Source organism: Neolamprologus brichardi, chromosome 13, assembly GCF_056152115.1.
Source record: "Neolamprologus brichardi isolate AB-2024 chromosome 13, ASM5615211v1, whole genome shotgun sequence".
Classification (NCBI taxonomy): domain Eukaryota; kingdom Metazoa; phylum Chordata; class Actinopteri; order Cichliformes; family Cichlidae; genus Neolamprologus; species Neolamprologus brichardi.
Genome location: NC_142116.1, coordinates 26,165,426 through 26,186,232, shown reverse-complemented (window position 1 = coordinate 26,186,232; position 20,807 = coordinate 26,165,426). Strand labels below are relative to the sequence as shown.

At 41.6% G+C, this 20,807-nt stretch overlaps 1 protein-coding gene across 2 annotated transcripts in view; it reads right to left on the bottom strand.

The window, feature by feature from the left end:
* The window catches only part of stk32c (serine/threonine kinase 32C), a 108,426-nt gene that overhangs the window by 47,572 nt on the left and 40,047 nt on the right, over positions 1-20,807 (bottom strand). The window lies entirely within an intron of this gene.

Here is a 20,807-nt window from a genome sequence, read left to right as displayed (position 1 = left end):
GTCGTGGACACTCATATGTTCCTAATTATTATCAGTAACATTATCTCTAAAACGCTAACGGTCGGTGTGAGTCAGCCTGTCGTTAACGCTGCTGGCCAGGCTCTCGTTAAATTCTAATTTAGGAACACCTGCTAGTCAGATTGCTTTGAATATTTGTCAGAGATAAAGGTCAGTTTGTTTTCAAACAAGCAGGGCGGAAGAGGGGCAAATCTGAGCATGGTGCCAGATCTGTCCGCTGGCTGGCCAGCTGCGCATCTGGGAGAAGAGCTGGCTAATAAATTGGCACAGCGGCCACGTCAGGCTCTGGACTGACCAGCCTCCAGCCAGCAAGAGTCATCCAAAAACAAAAAAAAGAGAAAGAAAGAAAAGAACAGTGCTGCCAAATAAATGAGTTAGTCCCAGGAAATGTTACTTCAGCATAAACAAAATGTTCAGGAAACTTTAGAAAGCATTTCGTGCGCACATTTAAACTTAAATATCTATTTAATCTGCTTCAGTGGCACTGCCTGGACCGACAGCAGCTGGCTGGAAAACGGCAACATGTTTCCCAGCCTTATTTAAACTTCCTAAAACTGAAAAAGTAACAGAAACATGCCTGTGGATCCTTTAGCAAAAACTACCGCAGTGGAGAGTTTTTGGAAGCTTTTACTTTGATCTCAGACACATTTTTGGAAGACATGTTGCTGGGTTTTTGATGATGCCGTTCGGCTAAATCTATCGACGTTCAGATAAAATGATAAAAATCTGTATTAAAAGTGCCTTTGGTGTTGCTCCCTACAGCAGCGACACACACACACAAACACATGTGTGCAAGTCACATAATTGACTTCCCCAAACACTATGGCTCTTAGTCCCAGTCTGCTACTTCCAACTAACTCTAGAGAATCTAGAGTTTAATTTTTAAATTCAATCTATTACGTTTTCTGTAGTTACTGTCTAAAAAAAATACACTGTTACTATGTTGAATGTTCAACTCAAACATGTATAATGAAGTTAGTGGACGCACGAGCAACTGGAAACTGTGGAACAACTGAATTTAATGAATATAAAAACAATAAAAACCAAGATTACACAGAACAAAGAAAGAAGCTTTAACTGACCTCAGGTCAGCAGGTAGCTTTAAAAAAAACAAACAAAAAAAAAAACTGGGCCGCAGTGAAAACACCCTCAAAAACTGAGCGGTCCAAAATAGTCCCGAGGTTCCTGACTTGCTTATTGTGTTTCCGAGAACGAGATCATAAACATGAATACGTCTTCTGTCTTTGACTTTGTGGATCAACAACAAATATTTCCATCTCATTTCTGTTCCGTTCTAAAAACTTTCAAGAGATCCAACAGCCAACGCAGCTTCTTAATTTGTGAAGAGTGGGTAAGATCAACTGTGTATGAATGATATATGATGATTCCTCATGATAGTACCAAGTGGCAGCATGTAAAGAGTAAAAAGTAATGGACCTAGGACAGATCCTTGGGGACCACCTGATTAAATTTTGTGCAGATCTAAAACTTTAGGTATGATGAAAACCATTCATGAACTTGACCTTTTAATCCAATTGAATAAAGGTCATGATGTATTTTATTTTCTTTAAAAACAAACCAAAATTCCCATCAGCAGGAATTGTACTTTACAACAAACATCACTAAAAGTGAGTAAATAGAGTTTATAAGCAGCGAGTATTTACTGAGGAAATCTCTGTCAGTGGAAAATGCTACGAGCTATATGAGCTTTTGGATACACAGACAATTTGTGTTAATTCCCTGGGATTTGTCAACATGGAAAACTGTTCTATATTGTGTTTCTTTTGAGCCCAGCAAGTTATGGGAGTGACAAATAGCCAGCTGCATTTACTGATCGCAAACATACAGAAACAGTCCGAGTGTTATTGAATTCAGCAGTGCAGCTATGAGACCGCTTTAGTCTCGTGCACCAGGGGATTTGAAGGGTAGTGTTAATGAGCAAACACAACTGAAAAGAAAAAAAGGCTGTTCATATGGGCTCTGTCCAGGGTTTAGACTTGGCTCCAGATTTCATGTCTCCAAGCAGCGGGAAGGACGGCGGCGCTGGCTCCGGGTGAGATGCTGTCACAACGCTGGCTGTAATCTCTGACCACCAGCTGCACATAGCACCTGTTTATCTCTCCTACAGAGCGCTTTTTAGAGGTGGCCAGACGAGCGCACAGACACACACAATAAGCATTAATTCAGGGACCATGCCGTTTCTCCGTATATTTCTCTATGTGCTATTAGAAGCTATTGGACGCATGGGGAATCTAAGGGCGAGGAGTAGCACCACAGATGAGAGCACCTGCCTGTCTCTGCCTCACAGAATCCATGCTTTGCATCACAACAGCTCAGATGCTCACTTTTAATAGTTTTGAGCTCTGGAGCATGAAACCAACTTTGTTTTTGTTTTTTTTGTGTGTGTGTTTTTGCAGCACAATCATTATTTAATAAGGACGACGACAGGCGAATGACACTAATAACAAGGAGCTTGGCGGGCTGCTTCCTGGAGTTGATCTCCGTAGGGTCAGCCAGGGGCGCCTGGCAAGCAAAGAGACACGTACCTACGACTGAACAGCACATGAAAACATCCAACAGTCTAAATAAAGGCAGCTCAGTTATTCACCCATATGTTCTAGAAACTTGAGGATCCTTAATGAGGCGATACGAGCAGCAATTACAGACTAACAGTGGGGCTTCTGAAGTGAGCAGCTACATGTAAACTGATTTAAAACCAGAAGTAATCCATTTAAAAAAAAAAAAAGTAACATAAATTCATTAATTTTTCAGCAGAGTGCACATTGCACAGAGCCAAGTGAAAGAGAAGAGATTATTCAAGGATGCGGTAATTAATATTGCCGTAGAAGAAAAGGCCAGCGCAGCAGCTGCTGTGTATTACAGCATCTCAAGCGTTCAAATGTGAACGAAACCATGATTCAGGTTTCTATTTAAACAATGCAGCCTACCTAAATTTGCTGGAATAAATTCCACTGGGACTCAATGTGACCTATCTGCTGGTGCGACCCATCTACTGCAGATCATGAGACTAATTATATATTCCACTGAGATGATCTGTCCAGCTCCAACCTCAGCTGCTGAACGGGTGGAGGATGTTAATTCAGGAGGTCACTGGATAATGATTCCACGGGGCACTGGAGAATTCACAGTAAAAGAAAAAAAAAAAAAGATTCAATCTCTGGAGTGAAAAGCGCTGGATTTAGTTGAGCTAAGGAGGGGGAAAGGTTTCTGAATGCAACCTAGCACGTCTCCACTCATTTTTAAAGGAGGTAAATACAAAAAAATGTTCAGTGGTATTAAAAAGCTAAGTACACCATGAGAAGCTTTTTCAATTCCCTTATTCCTTATTAACTTAATAAAGAATTATGAAAGAAGATGAGTGGAAAACACTGAAGACTGACAGGTCTATTGGCAAGAGCCTCAAACGATGCTTAAAATAGCAAATCAGGAAGTTCATTACTATCTTTTAATAATGTGTGTCATCCATCACTGAGAAGAGATCGCATCACATGTAGTACCATTACTCATGGCTTTTACAATATATATATATTAGACATCACAGTAAAGCGCCTTAATAATAAGCACAAAGCTCGGAGTTTAAGAGCCTCGCTGAAGGAGACACAATTGAATCTAAAGCATGACTGAGGTTGTAAACCCTGGCACCAGTGCCCCCAGGCATTACAAGATGATTTATGGTGGCCATAAACTTTATATAAAAGATGGACGTATCTTCAGGGTCTGAAAAGTGAAGCCAGTGCGGAATTACCTTAAACTTGGGCCAAGTCCTGTTGCAAAACGAGCTCTATGTTAAGACAGACTTCTGCTCTCTTGTTCTCAGACCTCAGAAAATGCTCTCTTGATGAGTTTATGGTCTCAGTCGCTATTTGGAGGTCATGATGTTCATTTTGTAAACTATCATCAATAAGGGTGATAAAGCAGATGCTTTATAAGATGCTAAACGCTTTCAGTTAGCATCATAAAATCTTACACGCTGCATTAAAGTGGTTGGCTCTCATATTGGCACTGGCAATGGTTTTATTATGTTTAAATATGCTTCATACGCCCAGACCCATGAATTCATATCAACTTAAGAGCTTGAACTAAAAACAAACTGTAGAAAATTTATTCTTGTTGTTTTATAGTTCACCATCTGTTGTAGATGACACCGCTAACCGCAAATGGGAGACAATCTCTCAAAACATATTTTTACCATTTTATGGAAAGGTTCTTTTATGCATTATACTGAACTGAATTTATAAAGAAGAGTGTGCTCAAACACAAACAGCAGAAACAGCAGAAAACTAAACTTGCTGGAAAGAACAATTTAAAAAGCAAAAGACACATTTAATAAGGGCTGAATTCTATTCAGTTTCAGGTCCTTGTACTGCACATGCTGGCTCAATGCACGTCTATTAGTAGAGCAATGAAACTAATCTTTGTAACCCACAAATATACTGTCTAGTATTCAGATTGACTGATTGGTTACTGGGAAAGTTATGGCCCTCCACAACAGTTCCAGTTGTGGAAGGTCACAAAGCCAACTTGTTTCTGCTCAATATTCACTTCTATTTCTTTATAAGCTTCGTTTTGCAGCCCTCCACAACAGTCCTAGTTTCTCATGTGGCCATTTGGGAAAATTAATTGCCAACGGCTGATCAAGAACCATCAATGACCTTTTAGTGTAGGATAGCAATAATAACATTATTAAACCCTAATAATAAGATACGAGGTCTTGGGACAGACTACCACTCTTTCACCTTGTTTTGTATCAACTAATATATTGATGAAAGCACAGTCCTGTAACATTTCAGAGGAGACTGACCTGCAGCTACTCTCTCTGTGATTTTGCAGGCTAAAACTCTGAGTTTATATCTCAGTAAATAAATCCAAATCTGCCTTCTTCCACTCTAAATCTTTCATATGTTAAAAAAAAAAAAAAGAAAAAAAATACTGATCTAGCTCTGCACCCCAACCATCTGCCTCAGCCTCCGGCTCTTTTCTACCCAGGCCTCCCTCTGGTTAATCTCAGTGTTACGCACTCCTTGAACACATGCACTTATTAAATGCTTATTAGCTGAACATATCACTTGGTAACAAAAAAGCCCTTTCATGTCGCGCTTCAAAGCAGAGCGTCCCTGTTAAATCCCACTGATGGCTGTATGTTGTTTACCTTTCCGATCCACCGTCCTCCTCCGCCTCGTCCTCTCCACTGTTCTGCTATAGTTAGCAGTCCTATCAATTGCTGTCAGAAGGCCTAAAGCTCCAGGGACTACAAGGCTTGCAGCGAGGAGAAAAAGGTTGGGTGTTAAATTTAGTGGGCTCAGTCAGGAAGCTGCAGATTTTGTGTTTTCTAGGTCAGGTAAGTGCCAAGTCGGCCAGAAGCCTCTAACTGAGACACACGGGTGAAACATGGACAGAGAGGGAAACATGGACAGAGAGGGAAACATGGACAGAGAGGGAAACATGGACAGAGAGGGAAACATGGACAGAGAGGGAAACATGGACAGAGAGGGATGACGGGGGGGAAGAGAAGGAGGGCAGCCCGTGTTTTTTCTATTAAGTTCTCCAGAAATGTACTGTATGTTAAGGGCTGTGCATTCTCCATTGCCTCAGGTTAACGTTCAGCTCATGCCTGTTGTTGGTAAGAATGATTTAGAAAGACGTGCCTAAGTAAAGGGTAACCCGGAAACGTGCAAATGCGCCCACTCCCTTGCACCAAACACGCTCCTCTCACCCACGTTTCATTCTGGTAAGAGTGCTTTGAGTGAGTCGAGAGAGGAAAAAACAGTTTCAGGGTCGGATAAACATGTCATCCTGGGAGAAGAAAGAATAATTTGCACTTTCATTTGGTTCATTCCACTGGATGTCTCCTGCTCCACAGCGGCTGCTGTCAGCCTGCAGGAAATGAACGTGTTTACTGAGCTCGGCCATCCATTTGCTCAGCTGCGGGAAGACGGCAGCCATGACCATTAATACCGGACTTCTCTGAGGCTTAGCTGTGCAAAATGAAGCTATGTGATACAAGCAAAAAAGAAAAAAGAAAAGAAAGAGGGATGCATTTTCTTCTCTAGTATAAGAACAGTCTCAAATACAGATATAAATACATATAAATGATGGCACTTGCAGCACAAGCACACCTGCATAAAAACACATTATTCTAGCAGACTGAGAGCGCTTCGCTCTCCAAAGGAAATGATTTGCTTTAGGCATCATTTACAAAACTCTACAGAAATGTATTAACTTTTCAACATGCAGTGCTATCTTCAAAAGCCCTATTTGTCTGACTAACACTTCAAAAGTTCATCGTTTAAGGGCACATTCTGCATATCTGACTAGCTCGAGTCAGTGAACTTTTGGCACTTTTGGATAAAGGATGTATGTGACCAGTCAACCAGTTGGTTTCACTACTTTTTTTTTCAGTCCCATTTATCATTTAGGAATAAACCAACATATTGGTTGAATGTTGGTATCGGTCACAACTGGCTGTGTTGACTGATATCTTCATTTCAACATATAAGATGGAATTGACAGCAAGTGACTGATATTTATCAAGTTTCTGGTGGCCAAACCTTTAAAAAATCTGATGAACAAAGATGAAAATAACAATGCAGATTAGGCTGAGCCTATCGTCCATTATTTTTACAAGGACGATTTATTTATTTCTTTGCCCATGAGTAAGTTTGCTAATAATGATGGAGCTAATAGAAGCAGTCAACAGAAAAAAAAATAAAATAATAATAATAATAGGAGCGCTGTTTTAACAGCAGCCTTTTTCATCTGCGAGCAAATGCACCCACCTCACAGTGCGTCCAAATGTAGCGATTCATTTACTCAAACTAGAGCTGGACGATATAAGATTTTTTCATATCACAATTTTTTTTTTTCATTTCAGGTGATAACGATATATATCACGATATAAGCCAAATAACTATATTTGTAAGATTTAAATGTGCCGTTGCTCACAAGTAAATGTGAAATAATCAGCAGCTTGTTTTGATTTAAATATTTATTTCCCATAATAAGTTCAACAGGGTAGATGTACTTAAGGAACATGAGACTTTTTCAGATAAATAAAGGCAAATATTGCAAACTACACAAAAGGCAGCCGATAAAGCGTTTAAGTTTCAAAATAGAACAAACAAAACAGGCTACTAAATTGTCAATTCCACTTAGAAACAAAATATTAATTCTAAAAATAAATCTTAGTTTGTTTTACAGAAGAACAGACAAAATTGACTAACTTTTGTCAATATCAAATAAACTGAGAACTAAAAGGAAATTCTCAATCTCTCCTTGTTGTATAGCTTTGCTTTTCAAACAGTTTTAACAGTTACTTTAGTCTGACAGAAGCCGAATGACGAATTAGCGCTTCCAGTCAGAGATTGAATTTCCAGACTTGCTTTTGGCACAATTTACGTGAAATAGCCGAAATACCTTCACACTACGGAACTTCTATGGCTCCTCCGTTCGACAATCTCTCCGGCATTGGAACCGTCATCGGTTTTCTCTTCGGTAACCTTCAGTCACGCTCTCGGTTGATTTTTCTCTAGTCAGCACACTCATTTCCTCCATTACCTGGGCGGCACGGCGGCTGGCTGCTTCCCAAACAAATACACATGTGCGGCTTGGCACTTGTGCTGTACGTAACAAGTCACGTGACGTGACGCTGCGGCTGTGATTGGTTCGGCTCTGTGCCACTTAATTTGGATTGGCTGGATTGTTTTTAAGAGGACAAGAGAGATGAGGCCTATTGCAATAGTTTAATTTTTCTATCGAGAAAAAGTTATTTCGCAATACATGTCGTTATATCACCCAGCTCTAACTCAAACTCACAACAGAAAGAAAAAAAGGCAGTAGCCTATGTTCAGAAAAAAGCATTTGTACATGGACAGATAAAATGCTCATGCAAGTTAGTCGTGCTCGCACTATACGTCTGCATAAGCGGCACACCACTTTGGTTACATCCTTAGGTTTCATCCGGTTTAAACATGCTCCTTTAAACCTCTTTCATCCGGTTTAAAGCCAAAGAAATCCCAAACTGGCAACTTTTTTTTTTTTTGCAAGTAGTTCGTCCATGTTTGGACTTCTTCTGTGTTGTAAATGCATGAATCAGTCCGTGCATAATTACATTGCTCCGCCCATCAAAAGGTCTTGTTGATTATTGGACTGACGATTGTCAGTTGGAATATTTTTACATATCGCCCAACCCTAATACCCTATTTTACTAATGTACAGACCAGCTAACTGTTGGTTCTAAGATGTTCTGAAGCGCTGACAGACAGCAGCCGCTGCCTCTTTGTGACAGGAAATTGTAAACAAGCAAATCAGTGTGGTTCTACAGTGATTTAATGTAGAAAGATTAAAGTATTGTTGACTGCCAAACTAATTAATCTTTCAGTTCTCGTCATAAGCCATATCCATGGGCCTGCTATGACAGAATACATTTAACAAAGAAATGAAAGCACAAGATTTTACAGAAACACAGACAAAAGCTGTGGATGCATTTAATCTGGATTTGTCATATTACAGTGAAACACCGGTTGTCCTCTCAGAAACGAGAGAGGAAAAAATAAAAGAGGATCTGTGCTGAATGCACTAAACTAAGAAACACTTTACATACACAATGATAAACTAATACAAAAATTCTAAAGACACACTTGCCTGTCTGTGCTTTCCTCTAGTTTATATAAAACAGACGTTTGAAGCCGTTCGTGTATGAAGGCGAGGAAATGTAAGGACCACATAACGAGGATTACATGCATCAAAGAAGGTAATGGAGACCAAAGATGCACAAAAAGGGCCTGAAGGCTCATCTCCACTATAGGTTTACTGAAGCTGTTTGAGGTGTAGCTGAGTGCTCCATTAAGAGTGGAAATATCTCATACATATTCATCAACATGATATAACTTGCAGTTTGCCATGTGCTATCTTGTAATATATCACAAAAACAAGAAACATACACTTTATATAAAACATGGACGTAGCCATCGTGATGTCATCCACTGTTAAGTCCCCTTATAAGCCTGAAGCTTGGCCATACCCTGAATAACTGTCCTTCCTGGCTTTTCTAATGATGACCTTTAGTTACAAAATGTACTTCATATTTTATTCATCATGACCTGAAACTAGTGACTGAGCCCATAAACCATCGGGAAAGGAAATTTAAATATCAATTAAGCCAGCAGTCACTATCCGGTCTTTAAGTGACGACGTATGAACGCTGCCTTTGGGTCCAAACTACTCTGCGTTTATTAAGGCTGTTGTGTTTTTAACCTTTTTTAATGCTTTGTATCTTGCTGTATTTAATCTGAACAAGCCCCTAAAAAGAAGTCAGTGATCACTGTTGGCCTTTCCCTGTTTTTATTACCGCTGTTCATCGGCAGCACATTTTAAAGCTCAGTTTTTAAAACCTTACGATGTAACTACAGCCGAGACCATGCAGCAGTATATTAATGACTAACCTTGTACTGCGGATGGATTATCTTGATTATCTCAGTTGTTCTCCTGACTGAAGTTTGGTCCGTTTACAGCATCCTGCCATGAGATTGCATTTGTCCGTAACCATCAGGAACCGTCTTGTTAACTTTTATCAAGGGGAAAAAAGTTCATTGTGCTCATATGTTTATATTATGCTAACCATAGCTAGCCAACATTATATACCAGCTAGCCCAACTTCAGTAACCCTACAAACGTCACCACCGTTTAGTTTTTTGTCTTCATTTATGTTGGAAGTGATAGCAGAGCTGTAATTTTTAAATTTTGAGAAATCCCTCAGTCTTGGTGTATATCTTTAGATGAAAGCCAGCGAGCTAACTCCCTGCTAACTTCTACAGGGCTCGCAAAATTTCAAAATCTCTGGTAGCCCTTCGGGCAGGGACTCTTCAGTTTTTGGTAGCCCAAAATAAATTTAAGAAGCCCGAATAAAAAAGAGAGCAATTTTTTTCATTGATGCTTTGTTTCCTGTTTTGTTTCCGTTACAATATTATACATTAAAGTATAATATTGTAACGGAAACAAAACATTAATCAAAAAAACACAAATCACAACATTGTATAAAAATTACAATCATCAACTCAAATACTTGGTTCTAATTGAACAGAAATTTCTATGAATTTGTAAGAACTGTGTAGGACATGAATCTGTCTGTGTCAGATCCTGAATTTGAAATTTCCACTGAAGTCACGGGTAAGACGCAAGTGGAACCAAGATCGAGGCCATTTGCTTTTTGAAGTTTGCAAAGACTGCTAAATTGTGCCAGTGGTAGTTCACTCTTTGCAAGGTAGTACGCTGTTCTAAACAGATTTTTCAGGTTTATTTTTAGTTTGTTATTTGCAATTGGTGTTTGTTCTGGGAAAGATATTGCAGACTGAGCAATAATGCATTTCTCATGGGTTCTAATGGGGGCCTTTCTTAAAATTACTGGTCCCAGTAACAAAGGCGCTTGTCGACTCAGAAATCGAGGGAAAACCAACCAAAACCAAAATGAAAGACGCGCACCAGGTAAGAAGTTGCAACGCGCGTTTGCGTCCATATAAAAGGCTGTTTTTGTCCACTAGAGTGGGATTTTCACGGCACATTCTGCACCACATCTCTGTGCGTTCATCATTTGTTTGAAGCCAGCTCACCTCCTGCAACCACTTTTCCGAGAATGCGCGCTTCTTTTGTGGTTCGGACTCCTTCTGACATTTCTTTGGAGGTGGAGGAAAACCAAAGTAATTGCTTAAAGGAGCTTCTTCGACATCTTAAAGAGTTCTAAACAAATGTCTGTCCTCCTCCAGAAAATCTTATGTACGCAAACACGCGTTGCAACTTCTTATTTTGTGCGCGTTTTTTATTTTGACAGCGAATGCGCACCTGCGGACCACTTATGTGCAGCCCTGGTTATTTAGCTCGTCATATTGCAGCCACAGAAATTCTTTTGTCCATGAAACCATAAAGCTGCACTTTCTTTTTGCCTTATAGTCTGATTTGTCATAACTTTTCCGTTTTGTGGTAAGCTTTTCTTTGGCTGTCACTTCTTCACCCTGACGTGTCTTATTTGTCTCAGCAGAACTAAAATATATATCCTGCTGCTTTTACACACGCACTCACATAACGCTCAGCGATTCTCTGCACGATCAACCTCTCACATGTTTAAGCTGCGGGAGATTTCACTTGTCATGTTTGCATAGTAAGCTAACGATTGATAAGACGATGTCAGAGGAATTGGTGCGCAAATTATCATCACTCACCAATCAGTGCTGTCGCTCTCTATACACAGTTCACGCGATTGCAAAGTGAAAGCAAAAAACAAGCGCAAATTCTGGCTCACCGATGCCAATGACATAATTACCCAGATACATTTCCGAAAGAATGCAAAAGCACTGACATATCTTTTTCCTTCCTATTGCCGGGCTCACACTGTGCGATTTTTGGCCCATTTTGAGCCGATTTTTGAGTCGTGGGACCGTTTTGGCGATCGGCCCGATTTTGGCCATCATCGTGCGTCGTGCATCGTGTAGTATACGTGGGGTAACGAGAAGCGATTAACACCTCACGACCAGCTCCCGATCATCAATCGCTTGGTCTTGAGGATGTTTGAAACATGTTTGAAATCCTCGCGACTGTCGTGAGGGTGTCGCCGCAGTTTCTCACACTGCGCACGCGCAAACACAAATGTCAGCGAAAAAGACGGCGCAGCATGGCAGTGCAGCGTGTGATCTGGACACAAGCGATGGAGGCACTTGTAGAACTTTGGAAAGCTCATCCGAGCCTTTTCGATGTGGCCTCACAAAATTATCACGACCACAACAACCGTGAAAATAGTTGGATAGACATTGCTGCTCAATCACAGCTGCCTGATCATGTTTTTCATTAGCAATTCAGCAAAGTTGATGGCGGTGGTGTGTCTGTGTGAGTGAAAGACAGAGAGGGAGAGCGAGCGACAGAATTTCTGTTATAACCTTCATGTTATGGACGCACAGTGTGAGCACTCGGGTCGCATCAGAACATCGGGCCATATAGTGTGAGACCCTGCATCGTGACCTACGAACTTTTAACCCCTGCGAGTCAATCGTACAGTTTGAGCAGGAGCTGAATCGCGCGACTGACAAAATCGCACAGTGTGAGCCCGGCATAAGATAGCCCGACGGGCAGGGCAGAGATAGATTTTGGTAGCCCGACTGGAGAAATCGCTAGCCCCGGGACGTCGGGCTAGCGATTTTGCGAGCCCTGTTCTAACTCCTATTATAAACTTCCTAAATTCTGTTTTCATGGATGCCTGGATGTTAAACTTAATTGTTACACCTGATAAAGCAGCCACACTGATCACTTGATTAAAGATGAAAGAATTTAGACAGCTTTTAACACTCAGTGATGCCGCAGTGTTCGTTTGACTTTGGGATCTGAAGCGAAGTTTGGACCCTGAAACGACCAATGATGTCAGACTTAAAGACCAGATTAAGTTTGGGCAAGCCTGTAACTGAAAAAACAAACCAAACACACAAACAAAAAAGGTGCTTTTCAATGGTTTTCCACTCATACCACTGCCAAAAATAATGGATTAATCCTGAAAAGTCAATAAAGGAATGCTTTTGTTATTATGAAAGTAATACCAACAATAATCCAGCAAAGGAGACTTTTATTAAAAGTGAGTCTGTAAGATGTAAAACTGATCGCTGTTTTCACTGAGAATGTGCGATATACCTACAGTGGGGCAAAAAAGTATTTAGTCAGCCACCGATTGTGCAAGTTCCCCCACTTAAAATGATGACAGAGGTCAGTAATTTGCACCAGAGGTACACTTCAACTGTGAGAGACAGAATGTGAAAAAAAAATCCATGAATTCACATGGTAGGATTTTTAAAGAATTTATTCGTAAATCAGGGTGGAAAATAAGTATTTGGTCAATAACAAAAATACAACTCAATACTTTGTAACATAACCTTTGTTGGCAATAACAGAGGTCAAACGTTTACTATAGGTCTTTACCAGGTTTGCACACACAGTAGCTGGTATTTTGGCCCATTCCTCCATGCAGATCTTCTCAAGAGCAGTGATGTTTTGGGGCTGTCGCCGAGCAACACGGACTTTCAACTCCCGCCACAGATTTTCTATGGGGTTGAGGTCTGGAGACTGGCTAGGCCACTCCAGGACTTTCAAATGCTTCTTACGGAGCCACTCCTTTGTTGCCCGGGCGGTGTGTTTTGGATCATTGTCATGTTGGAAGACCCAGCCTCGTTTCATTTTCAAAGTTCTCACTGATGGAAGGAAGTTTTGGCTCAAAATCTCACGATACTTGGCCCCATTCATTCTGTCCTTAACACGGATCAGTCATCCTGTCCCCTTGGCAGAAAAACAGCCCCATAGCATGATGTTTCCACCCCCATGCTTCACAGTAGGTATGGTGTTCTTGGGATGCAACTCAGTATTCTTCTTCCTCCAAACACGACGAGTTGAGTTTATACCAAAAAGTTCTACTTTGGTTTCATCTGACCACATGACATTCTCCCAATCCTCTGCTGTATCATCCATGTGCTCTCTGGCAAACTTCAGACGGGCCTGGACATGCACTGGCTTCAGCAGCGGAACACGTCTGGCACTGCGGGATTTGATTCCCTGCCGTTGTAGTGTGTTACTGATGGTGACCTTTGTTACTTTGGTCCCAGCTCTCTGCAGGTCATTCACCAGGTCCCCCCGTGTGGTTCTGGGATCTTTGCTCACCGTTCTCATGATCATTTTGACCCCACGGGATGAGATCTTGCGTGGAGCCCCAGATCGAGGGAGATTATCAGTGGTCTTGTATGTCTTCCATTTTCTGATGATTGCTCCTACAGTTGATTTTTTCACACCAAGCTGCTTGCCTATTGTAGATTCACTCTTCCCAGTCTGGTGCAGGTCTACAATTCTTTTCCTGGTGTCCTTCGAAAGCTCTTTGGTCTTGGCCATGGCGGAGTTTGGAGTCTGACTGGTTGAGGCTGTGGACAGGTGTCTTTTATACAGATGATGAGGTCAAACAGGTGCCATTCATACAGGTAACGAGTGGGGGACAGAAAAGCTTCTTACAGAAGACGTTACAGGTCTGTGAGAGCCAGGGATTTTCCTTGTTTGAGGTGACCAAATACTTATTTCCCACCCTGATTTACGAATAAATTCTTTACAAATCCTACCATGTGAATTCATGGATTTTTTTTTCACATTCTGTCTCTCACAGTTGAAGTGTACCTCTGGTGCAAATTACTGACCTCTGTCATCATTTTAAGTGGGGGAACTTGCACAATCGGTGGCTGACTAAATACTTTTTTGCCCCACTGTAGTTTGCTACCTTTGTTAACTACAGGTATTTGACATCATCATAATCCTGACTGGTCACAGCTCCAGTCCTCTCTCTAGCTGAGGTGTCCTTCTCTGGGCAAAAGTTCCACATTCCTTCCCTTGTGAGACCGACTGCTGACTGACCCGTCAGTATTACAGCTTTCACAAAGGCATTGATTGATTGATTTGTGTCGGTAAGCCCTGCCTACGTTAACTGGCAGGCTTTCTGCTCTTACTACAGCACATAAGCAGTATGCAAACATCATGCTGGCAGACTTGTTATTTCATTCTTATTTCCAAGCTGACAAAGACAAATAGCCTTTAGGATGATGACTAACCACTACATTTGACAAATGGGACACAGCAACAGCTAATGCAGCTGCAGTTACTGTGCTGCCAACTTCCCCCCAAAAATAAAGAGCAGTACAGAGTTACTGTTACACCAAACTCTGTGGCGAACAACTCAACAGTTTTGCAATTACGACACAAAGTATCAGTTCATATCTTGATATGAGCCACCCTTGGGTTGGGAAGCGTATCTGTAACCGGAAGGTCGCCGGTTCAATCCCTGGGCTCTCTGTCCTGGTCGTTGTGTCCTGTCCTGGTCGTTGCGTCTTTGGGCAAGACACTTTACCCTACCGCCTACTGGTATTGGCCAGAGGGGCCGATGGCGCGATATGGCAGCCTCGCTTCTGTCAGTCTGCAGGGCAGCTGTGGCTACAACTGTAGCTTGCCTCCACCAGTGTGTGAATGCGAGAGTGAATGAATAGTGGCATTGTAAAGCGCTTTGGGTGCCTTGAAAAGCGCTATATAAATCCAATCCATTATTATTATTATTATTATTATTATCAACTGTTGGCCCAGGTACTGGTATTTAGGAATAAGCAGTTAGTCAACTCTAAATATGGAAAGTTTTAAATCAATTTCAGACCACTTTGCTCTGGTAAATGTGGTTGAGCGAATCCAAAGACTAAGAAAATCAACCCCCATAACTCCTTTAACTACAAAGTCAGCTTCACACCCTTCTTTTGGATGGTTTTGTTACTTAATTTTGTCATACTGAAGGCACTCACACCTAAAAATGTCAATTTATAGTATCTTCAAAGGTTGCAAAGACATAAATATCTTAAAGACTCTTATCTTTCCTGAGGTCCAGCCTGAGGGCACGGCATCGCTGATCAAAGGACACAAAGTTTGCAGGCAGACGGAAGAACTTATCTGACCTTTTAAAGTCAAATGAGAATTATTTGATCGCAGATTCTTATCAGTTTTAATCAGAAAATGTAACCTTATCTGAAGAAAAACGCTGGCTACTGTCACAGTTTTGAAATCCATTCTCCATGCTTCTGCACAGATATCAAAAAAATGTGGAGGTGGAACAAAGCTCTCTCTCCTGTTTGTAGAAGGTACATAATGATGCTGTACATGACAATACTGATACTTGTGTTATTCTCTGGGGAAGAGGGGTTGGAATGATAATGAAGAAAACCAGGAATTTAACCCTATTATTAGTAGAAATGCAGCAATACCCAGAATACCCTGATGATTAATACGTCTATGTACCGAAGGCACACTTTGGCAAAGTTGGACGGTGATGAAATAAGATTCAGGCTCCAGCGGAGAATTTAGAGGTCATGACGGCTTTCTGGCTCGCAGCAATGCTGCCATTCTCATTTTCTACCCTATATGTTATATTTTGTTGGCAGGAATGTTAATATTAACGCCTCCAAATGGCCTATTTTTTCTTTTTAGGATTTCACAATCTGCTGGTCCATTTATTGTAGATTTAAAAAATGGTTGAAATCATACAGTTGAAATAAATAAACCAGGGAACATCAAGCTCTCTGCGCGGTATGTTAAAGCACCTATTCCAACCATATATCCCCGTCTTCTTCTTCTTTATGTTGCTGTGCAGTGTAGGTTTACTCGGTGAAACCTATAGAGGTGTAGTGTAACGGAAGAGCGCGCATTTCTAGGCTAATTGGTTGCCGAGGGCTATGCTGTGGCTGAGCTGCAAGATGAACTCTGCAAAACCAACTTTCATCTAAGTAAAGATGAGAGTTGGTTTTGAGAGGTGGAAAGAAGGGAGGGATGAGAAGTAAAAAGCAGCTACTGTCAGTCTTTAGAGACAGGAGGACTGATTGGCCGTCTGGGAGCCCAACGGAGGTTTAAAAATACAGAAAAAAGTTGAAAACGTTGAAGGCTTGATCACCTCCTGACCTTTCCATAGATATGATGAGTGTCACAGCCTCTTGCGGTGTCCGTTTCCCTCATCTCCATCTCGTTTTTACTCCCACTCATTTCCAGCAGCTGTCTCTGTTCATCTGCCTTCCCATTTCCATCTTAATGAGACTTTATTCCCACTGAAGCATCTGCACGGCACAGGGAAAGAAGACGCAGGAACCGCCGGCTGAGTTCATCCACAACTTCTGACCTTCCCTGTCTCTCTCCATCCACCTCTCTCCATCCACCTCTCTCCTATCTGTTTAGATGTTTACCTGTCCATGTGACTGTTGACATTAGGAAGCTGTCACTAAACTGCTGTCGCTGCCAATGACTGTCATGTCCCCCTCGAGTGTTAGCCCCCCTCCAGAGCTCTAAAGCACAGGCTTTAATAAGCCCAGCAAGAGAAATGCCAGCTTCCTGTGCAGCCTGAGCTGAGAACATTGGAGTGACAAAGAAGAGGGGGGCGAAAGTCTGATGCACACAGGGAAAAGTTAGAGAGGAAAAGAGAGAGTAGGAAATTATTCTTACTCTTAGGACGTATATGGCCCAACAGGCCTAGCCGTCATGATACAGATGAGCTACATCCTCCTGGAAAGCAGCTACCATTACAGTCTCCCCCATCTGCTGGAAGGCAGATGCTTCAAAACAGAGTGAGAAGTAAAGAGAGACAGCAGGAATTCAAACAAAATTAATGCCATATTTTATCTTTAATAATCCTATATATTGCTTTACCAAAACAGCTTGTTTTGTGTTTTTTTAAAACTACCATCTCTCTTAAACCAACTTGAATTGAATAGTGAGCACAGCCACTAGGCATTATGTAACAAAAAGCCAGGGATGGGAGGGAGACGGTACCTGCACTGACGTTTAAAAAGAAGGAATAGGAGGAGGAGGGGGGATGGAGCACTCCGACAGGGGGAAAACTGAGATTTCAGTAAAGCTCAGTCCAAAGCACTTTCCTAATGATTTCCCTGTAACATTAGTCCTCAAGGACCCCGTCACAGCAGACTACTGTGAGCGGCACCAGACAGTTAATGAGACAAAAACAAGACGCTCTTACAGCCAGGAGGCTGCTTCGAGATGAAGCTTGATTAATTTAATTGATTATCTGTGAAGAAGTCTTCAGCCTCTCCTCAGTTGTTTATATTTCGCCTGTACTGAGCCAGATGTTCTTCTTGAGCAACATTTCTTTAGACTTTCTGAAGGTTATTTAAAGTTTTTCTTTGGACATCTACTGCTTTTTCACCCTTGTACTTGTACTGATCACTTCCAGAGCAAAATTTTGGTTTCCTTTTGAAAACCACTTACAAAGCACACAACTTAACAAAGAACCAATTTTAAATGGTATTGTTAGTGATTTTGTTACTAGCACCCTGTCACAAAACACACCATTTCTTCCCATTTCTTTGGACTGGACAAGTAGGGCACAGAAAAAAAGGGGACAGGCTGAAAAAACGATGTACAGCAGAGGAACAGTACTTGAAAGTCATATAAAAAAAAATTCAGCAAACACCTGACACAGGACCTAAAAGATGCACCTGGTCCTTCAGTTGATCCATCTAGTGTTCACCAAAGCCTCATCTCATGGTATCAGTGAAGGGTGGCTGTCAAGAAGCCATCATCAAGGAAGGGAAACAGGGAGAAAAGGCTGAGGGATGCCAAATTACACAAGAACTGGACTGAAATCAGTGGCAGCAGGTTTTATGGGGAGACGAACCAAAATTTGACATTTCTGGTTCAAATTGCTGGTAATATGTCTACAACCGCCTGTAAAGCTCTGTACTGTACAGCTCTGTCATAGTTTGGGTCTGCATTTCAGCCAGGGTGTTGGGGATTTTGTCAAAATTGATGGAATTATGAACTCAGAAAAGTACCACCAGACTTTGATGCACCATGCAATACCATCTGGAAAGCGTCTGACAGCTGACGCCTGGCAGCAGCTTACTAAACAACAAAACACCATCATTCATGGACTGATCTGAGCCGTGTGGGATCATCTTGGCAGAGAATAGAACAAAAAGGCTGCTAATATCAAAATAAGAGCTCTGAATGTCCTTAAAGAAGCCCGGAGAAGTATTCCTGAAGACTACTTAAAGGAATTCCAAAGAAAGGTGCCTAAGAGAGCTCAGGGTGTGCTGAAGATAAAGATGCTCATACCTAATATTGACTCTCAAGCTCATTATGTAAACTCTGTTTTTGCCTTTTATAGTGTATTTTCATGTACGTTTTCCAAATTTAAACTGATGCACCCATTTCCCATTACCCAGCAAGTTAAAAAGAAATAAAGTGTGGCTCAAACTTTTGCACAGTCCTATATTTCGCACCTATAAAATGTTTTGGCATCTGATAAACCTTTAAAGGCACTGACCTCCTACTCCAACTATCTAACTGTTTTAAACAACACGCACTTACCAGCAGTTGTGTTGCGTTTTTGTCAGGTTAGCGGCTCAGACCTCAAACAGCCCTACATTATCTCTAATTCAGTTCTGGACCCAAGCTTTTATTTGTACTCCTGTACTCAGGCATAAATTAGACTTTTCAGGTACCCAAACCCACGCTGTCATTGTGCCAGGATCAGTTTACATTTTCAGACTGCAGTTGTAGCAGTGGCTACGCTCGGAGAATTTTGATGCAGGATCTTTGGCTGCCAGCAGGCATGCCTTCCTGTGCATTTATTTGGTTTTTTTAACTGATGACTGAAGGTAAAGGTTTCACCACGCATCTGTCAGCTGTCAATTAGGGCACTTTAGGTCACAGAGTGCGATATGAGTCCTTGCGGTGCTTAGTCAGGAGCAGAGTACGTCTTCTGTAGTAAGAGTCAAAGTGGTGTCTGCACAAGCTTTTAAGCTAGATAACACGAGGAGGAGCTCTTATAAAACAAGAGGCCTGCTGCAGGAAGATACACACCCAAGTGCTGAGATTGTAAAGATGAAAAGTGAGCAGAGGAAAATGAGCGTTTCAGGAGAAGGACGCGGTTTCCTCTTTTTCCCCTCTGGCAGCCTCACAGCAGGAAGTTATGAGGTAGCCCCAACCTACCTCACATCTCCCCGCTGTGCAAGAACGAGCTGAGCAACACACGCATTCTCTCTCTTTCTCGAGTGCATATGTGCACATCTACAGTGCTGCATGCCGATGAACCCATTTTCTTGGAGCACCTACACAAGCTGCAATATACAGATCATGTTTCACAGCGCTACAGCGAGAGGCAAACACCTCCCTCTGTTTGTGCTTCATTCTAGCTTCTCCCTTCTCTTCCCAACCACACACACCAACACCTTTCTCTTGTGAATTTTATTTTAATCCTTAACATAAAGACAACTATAAATTAGGATAACCAAACCTGTTTTATTACCTCCTACACCTCCCCCACTTAAGTGTGTTCAACTTGAAGCTAAAGGTTGGTGCTGTTAAAGTGTTCAAAAAAACAGCAGGAGCTCGGTGCGAGGCCACAGTGGGCCAAAAAACACACACAAGATGACCTCCAGCAAGGACAAAATGTATCTGGATGTCTCTGTGAGCATCTGTCTCACTGTGTAAATGTAGCACAGTGTCTGTGCGTGCACGGCTGGGGAGAGATGCAGCACAGCTGAAAGCCAGCGCTCAGACGAGGACCCGGTGCATCGTCCGTGTCTCGTCTCAGCCAGTTTACTTACAAACTCTTTAAGTTTGAATTTTAAAGCCGACAGTGTGAATGAACCTTATTTACATGTGGCGTTCATCTCAAAGAAACTAGAGTGAGTGTAAATTGTTATTCTAAAAAAAATCATGCTTCCCGGCTTACTGCGGATCCACTTCAGTATCATAAGGGAAGTGACAGCAGCTCGAGGGAACAAAGCAATAAGTAAAAATTAACATAAATTCACATGGTAATGTATTCAGCATTGGGCAATGACTTACAGAGGGACATGTTTTTAGAGGGAAAAAGTGTTTTTGTAGAGAGCAAAGAATTTGCACAGGCGTGCACAGACACAACTATAATGAACAAATATTAGCAGTGATATTTGGGATTTAAAATGAAGATAAACTATTCCAATCTCTGGAGCCCCAATTGTGTATCTCACACACACGCCCGCCCGCCCGCATGCACACACACAGTCCTGAATTCATTACTGAAGTCTCATCCAGACGTTCAATTGGTACACAAAGGATTTCTTCGGCAGGAGGCAAAAAAAATTTTTTAAAAAAGGCCCACAAGTTAATCCAAAATGACTGTTTTATCAACAATGGCCACCAACGGTGATATTGGCACCTGTGACAAGGTTGAAAAGAAC